The sequence below is a fragment of the Paramormyrops kingsleyae genome, chromosome 8 (assembly GCF_048594095.1).
Source record: "Paramormyrops kingsleyae isolate MSU_618 chromosome 8, PKINGS_0.4, whole genome shotgun sequence".
In the NCBI taxonomy this organism is placed as follows: Eukaryota; Metazoa; Chordata; class Actinopteri; order Osteoglossiformes; family Mormyridae; genus Paramormyrops; species Paramormyrops kingsleyae.
Window position 1 is genome coordinate 27,177,195 of NC_132804.1, and position 6,283 is coordinate 27,183,477.

The 6,283-nt window shown below is 42.2% G+C and overlaps 1 protein-coding gene across 10 annotated transcripts in view; it reads right to left on the reverse strand.

Moving 5' to 3' along the window:
* The window catches only part of atp2b2 (ATPase plasma membrane Ca2+ transporting 2), a 130,938-nt gene extending 125,059 nt beyond the window's left edge, over positions 1 to 5,879 (reverse strand). For 8 of the 10 annotated variants that reach the window (XM_072715563.1, XM_072715559.1, XM_072715560.1 and 5 more), the window contains exons 1-2: positions 5,258 to 5,335; positions 5,016 to 5,114 (exon numbers count right to left, since the gene is read on the reverse strand). The gene's annotated coding sequence lies outside the window, so the exon portion shown is untranslated. Of the gene's footprint in view, positions 1 to 5,015; positions 5,115 to 5,241; positions 5,336 to 5,862 lie in introns of those variants that run through there. The other 2 variants (XM_072715554.1, XM_023799697.2) reach the window with 2 other exon arrangements.
* Positions 5,880 to 6,283: the final 404 nt, after the last annotated feature.

The following is a 6,283-nucleotide window of genomic DNA, read 5'->3' on the forward strand; positions in this document are numbered from 1 at the left end:
TGTGCATTATGAAGAAATACCCCGGAGACTTCGACGCGACTATTCAAAGGAGCACTATTCCCTAACTGTGAAATTGCATTAAAACTCAGCATTTGATCTTGAAAGATCAATCTTGCGAGGGGGAAAAAAGACGGAAGATTTTTTTTTAAAACGGTAAACTCTCAGACATTCCAAAATACATCTCCGAAAGACTGAAGCCCCCACTTAACGGGATCAGTTTTATGGACAGGGGATGGCCATGCATTAATAATTAGCAAAACACTATTATTACACAAGCTGCGGGCGCGTGTGGCGGCGTGTGGAGGTGCCAAAGTGCACATTACAAAGTGTTTGGTCCGCGCAGCTTTTCAGACTGACTGCCGTGTAAAAAGACGGCGATCGCCGTAGCGGAGACGTGTGAGGTATTGCAATTTATTAATTTATTAAAGGCACTTGACACGAAGTTTAAGGGCGTGATCCCATCTATATAAATAAAGGGCGCGTCCCTCGGTTTGGACAAGACGCGGAGCCAAGGGGAAATAAACGCAGCGTGTGAAGCTAATTCAGATTCTGGCCAGCCTTTTAAATCCAAGTCATGCATTTCTCTAAAGCAAATAAATAAATAAAGCCCGAGTCCTTACATAATGGCACATACCCCGGTGCAAAGCAATTAGCCAAATACCAGAGCCCTTGTTCCCAGCAGAGTATTTTTATGCGGCCCTTGTTGCAATAATGAAAAAATACATTTATTCAGTCGCGTTACCCACGCTGCAGCTGGGTAAATGTAATAGGTATCATAGCTCGCACGCCATGCAAATCAGTAATATAATCCCCCCACCGTGTCCTGATCAACCATGCTGCATTAACGATTCCCGGGAAGAGGGGTGTCATTTAATTAAAGTCAAAAATTAGAGAGAGTTCTCTATCGGGAGATGGCCAAAAGCAGCACATCACAACTCATATAGGCCTACATATGCAGAATGCTTACCATTTTATGCTTATGGACACACAAAGAAGTTCTAACATTTAATGGTATTCGATTACATTGAAGCAGAAGTATTATGACCGTTCCATCGCCTTTACCGGATTATCTGCGTTTGTGTAATTAAACAACAGAAATGAACCACTTAGTGTCTTTTCGCAGCCATGGCTGGTCTGTCCCCTGAGCTTTTTTCAGAGTATACCATGGCAATGTAAAGGTAGGGGCAGGTGTGTTCACAACAGACCGCGGAACTCCCAATAAGTAGTAAATGTGCCCCCCACTACCACTAGCAATTTTCATTATAGCCTAAAAACTTATCACTATATAGCAACAGGTCGTGACATTAACTTTAAAGAAAACTTGAACGCTAGAAGCATCTCCAAATATTTAGGTATTTTAACATGCATTTAAAAGGAAACCTTCAGCCAGGACTACTGTTAGTCCCAAATATTACTCATGACTCCAATTAAAACTATCCTTGTCTTTGAAAAATAAGAACATCTCCTTACATGAGGAATAGCTGTAAAAGTACAGAGTATCTGTTGGACAGAAGGTGGCATTTGTCTGTTCATACCGTAAACACCTGCTGTCAAAGCATTGGTACTGTAACGATAATGTTGGCAAACTCTGCCAGGCCCAAGAAGCACAACAAACATTAGACCAATGAAGAATCAGTCACGACAAAGAAATGAGCAGGTATGACTGTAAAGCAGATCTATCACTGCATGAAAGAGCATTTTATTTGAAAACCTCTGGGCTGATGGTGATTACAGTATTTGCTGGTTTATCTTTGAAGAAAATAAGTCATTTGAATTGATTGAGTACAGCTATAATACATAAAGGGATCTATAAAATAGACAAAATGGCTGCCTTGAGTTACCAGATTCTGCATCAGTTATTAAATGTTATAATTCCTGAAATGGGGCCACGTAGCCCTGCACCATTAATTTTGTTAGCGGAAGTAAATAAGGGTGTAGATGCTGATGAAACATTTGTGTGTCTCCCTCCCAGCTTCTTACACGACATGTAAGCCACACTGGCAAAGCACTGTAAGTGACAGATCCAAGATGGCCTCCGGATATATTCACTCAGTATTCCTGCTGTACTGGTCGAGTTTTATGAAAAGCCAGATATGGCGCTTCAGGTTTCCAGAGAGATTTATTTCAGAGATTATGCACCAGATCTTTTGTAAAACTTCCTAGAAATCTACTTGGGCTCTAAAAGGAGTATATAATGTGTCTGGAATGCCTTAATACAGCCTCAGTCACTGATCACACTGGGTAAATCATGCATGAAAAGGATAGATTTCACCTGATAACTCTGAAAAGATGCATCCATGTCATTTAGACAATTCCCCGTGAAACCTCCAAATGTTTGCTTCACACATACACTACTGTGGTCCAGCTGCACGTATTTGGATTTAAAAAAATTACAATAATTATGCAACAGGCTATTTAAAAATCCTATATCTGTTGCGACGTTGGGTTTATTTACAAGCGAATTCTCGCAAACAGGCTATTAATGTGTGAACAAAAGTTCTTCCCCTACAAGGCTGCTGGTGAAGTGTGAAACCAGGGTGTAGAGAGCTGTCCTTCCTAATCACGTTGTATTTTCATGATGGAGCCTCCCTCCTCCCGGCCGCCTGATGTATTCCGTGTTTCGGTGCAAAGGTCAGAAGTAGCACCTTGGCTGCGGTGCTGGCTGTGGGACCCCCGCTTTGGCTACTGACAGATGTTTGGTACACCCGAGGCTGCGGCAGATTAATACACAGTCATCTCTCATTATTTACACCCGCCACACAGCGCCATGGATGCCCACAAATGTTCATCTTCCTCTCCTGCCAGAACCGGTGTCTCGGGAACGCTTTTGGAAAATAGACGGCGACAGACCCGCCAGGGAGCTGCTGTCTGCGTGGTGACAGTGGGAATGATGCAGACCCGCAAAGCTAAGAGGAGCTTTATTTTATTTTTATTTTTTTTTACGAATTCCCTTGGAGGCTTGTTGCATGTCCCAGGGGTGATAAGAATTCACTGACAAAGTGGTGAACGATCCGGAGATTTTGATAGCTTGCACCTTCGTAGGGCTGTGCTAAAGGTCGTTCGGAGGACACGGAAGCTTTGTGCGGAGGGAGAGCTTAAGCTAACTCATTTAATGTACACGGCAAGGTCCTGTTACAAAAAATGTGCTTCCGCTAGCATTTCCAGGAGCATAAGAACCATCCCAGTTCTGGAGTCCAGCTGCCAAAATGTCAAATTACACTCTATTGACATGGACAAGCTATAAAGGTATCAGGGTAAACAGTCATTCGTTGAGGACATTGACAGCTTGAATCTCAGCCACAATAATTTATAGGGGACTGGTTATAGATAGCGCAGTATCACTTCCTGTTATCAATCCTCTGGGTAGGCTTTCCTTATGACTTTATAACATTTCCGGTGTGGACTCGTAATCCTGCCAAACAACGTGTCGGCTGCTGTACCACTCAGTCTAAAATAACATCAAAACAACCTGTTCCCCTCCCCCCCCCAAAAAAAAGCGATACAGCGATAAGGGCCATGCAGCTGTTAATGGACATTTTGTCCATCCCCTGTTCCAATGACAAGCCTGATATATTGAGTGACTCCTGGATGTGAACTGACAGCTACAGTGAGCATTGTTTATTTTTGGTCACCATCCACAAATGCACATAAAAACAGGGCTTAAAAATGCCTTGCCTTTGGACTGTCCCTCGCTAATTCACTGTCATTTAAGAGGCCAGACATGTCCCAGGACAAAAAATACACAGGATTTTAAAACCAACTAGGCTGTGTTTTTAGTTAAATTATGTAAATACTGTGGTGAATAGTTATGTAATCCCTGATGCAAAACAACAGGCTATATGTGAATATTTATGAATACAGCATATTGTCTGGGTGAGTTACAGCTCTCTAGACAGAAAATAACATTTAAAGAAGCCCTTACAGTAACAAAGCCCATAAAACGTGTACTTTCACTCAGAGCATTTCAAACTTGTAATGCAAGAATTGCTATCAACCCTTTTGATCTATTCAATCGTAAACTTATAATTTCTCTAGAATGGGGGTACATTACTTGTATGCTTAACAATGCATTATGGGCTTCTGTGATTATCGGTGTAATGGATCTCCTCTCTTCGCACCAAAACAAACGTAATTTCTGACTCTCCTGTTAATAGTTTGACGAAAAAAATCACTAGACTTAAATATGGCAACGTAACCTCGAAAAAAAATGTGAATTAAGCGGCAGTAAACTAAACAATCAGTCTAAGGCATTTTACTGTTATGCAGTTTCAAAACCTATTTTCATGCTTAGCTGCAAGCACAAAACATTACAAGACTGTCAGGCTAGATATACTGGCTAATTGTGACTGTATGTCTAAAGATGTGTCAGCTGAAACTACCATTTTTTCAATGACGCGCTCTTCATTACGATACCATGTGGCTTAAGCTGGAACCGTTTTTGTCGTTCCTTCACTGGCAAACGGAACTGTTAAATACATCTAAATGGAGTTTTAAAATAGTCTCGTCTTTTATCAAGCCGTGAATTTGTCCAGCAAACTATCTTGTCAATATGAATTTGTCTATCCATCTTTCACGGCTTAATATTTGGTAGCCTGAGCTTATTTGTTTCCTTTTTTCCTTTCTTGCTCGGACTGTCATTAAGTGGACTGATTAACATTTCAGCACCGTAAACTTTGTTGCATCGACACACTGAATTCGCAATATTTGCAGCACAGCATGCAAACGCCGCAGAAGGTTTTTCGTGACAAAACACCAGATGTACCATCTCTCTACCAACCAGGTGAATGTCAGCGTTCAGTTCAATCTCCGCACAGAAATGCACGCCGTGATCAGGGCAGAAAAGAACGGCTCTTATAAACATACGGCGCTCATTTCAAACGAAACCGCGTTTGCAAGGTCAACTGGGCAATAATTCGCGTCGATCGTGCAACCAAAACACACAGGGGCTCTTAAGAGCAATCGCAATAAGACGGGAAACTTTTGCAATCCGGTAATGAGGATTATGGTTCCCTTACCTGCGTCCGACTGGGACAGAGAAGAGAGCAGAGCGATCGCCTTGACGGAAGGATGCTGCTGTCCGGCCGTAACAGTATCCCCTGGCTTCATCAAGGGCGCTGTGGGAAAGGCGCAGACAAATCCATTTTCAGCACTACTGCGACTGCCCCAGCCCCCTTTCCCCCTTGGGCTGATACAACCAACTTACATGCATAAGCTTTAAAACACTAACACGGCTATACTAACCGCAACAGCTTCTCACCGCTTATTCCCGGGTCACACAGCGACGCGGCAAAGGCGCAAAAAGATTGTGATGCTTCGTCTAACGCCGGTGAATGGCATTGCTACTATACAGCACGTGATTATTAACTGCTAATATTAGTTCAACGGCGTGTTATTCTGAGTTTTAAATATCTTATTTATTAAGCTTGGCCTCCAGTTACAGGATTGGGGGGTGGGGGGGGGGGCACTGAAGTAGGAGGAAGCCACAATGTTTTGGTAACAATGCTTCTATTACGATGTACATATTTAAAATACTGCAGCAATGATTAGACTGTTGCAATAAGGGAGGGAAACGTGCTTCCTCCGCCAGATTATTCACAACGATTACAAAAGATGATTCTTCTGCACTGAGTTCGGTATCTGAGGAAGAGAACTTTACAAGGGTCTGCAAAAAATATCTGAATTACAACAGGTGCATCGAGCTGCAATGTCGTGCATTTTTGTGCATTGCGACCCAACAGCGTTATTTCAGCTCAATACAGATCAATTCCCCTAATTGCCGCGTTCGCATAAATGGAAACGCCGAGGAAGCTGAACAAACTTGCGCTTTGTAAACTGAAAGAGGCATCCGAGACGTTTCCTTACCTATGTGTTTATGTTCCTATGAGCACTGTTGAGTTTTGTATAAGATCCTGCCAGAGAGGCCAAGGGAGTCCGAAGTAGATTTAAGTGACTAAGATTTTTCCATTACGTACCACGCATGCAGGGCCTGAGGGGAGCAACTGAAAAAAGGGGCACAACCGAGTGTGGTTTTCATTGACAAAGGCATTACCGTGCTTTTAAACGCTTAAAGATGTAGACTTTATTTGCGAATGAATCTTTGAAAAATGTGTTATTTATGTGTATCATGATCGTTGTACACAGAGTCCTTGATATTTTGGCAAGGTGTAACCAAGTTTAAGGCATCCGATGATTTTTTTTTCTCTCTATATAAGGTGGTCTGGGCAGTTTTTAAAGGTTTTTTTAAAAGAAATGTCTGTAGCACAAGTTTTATATATGAACATGG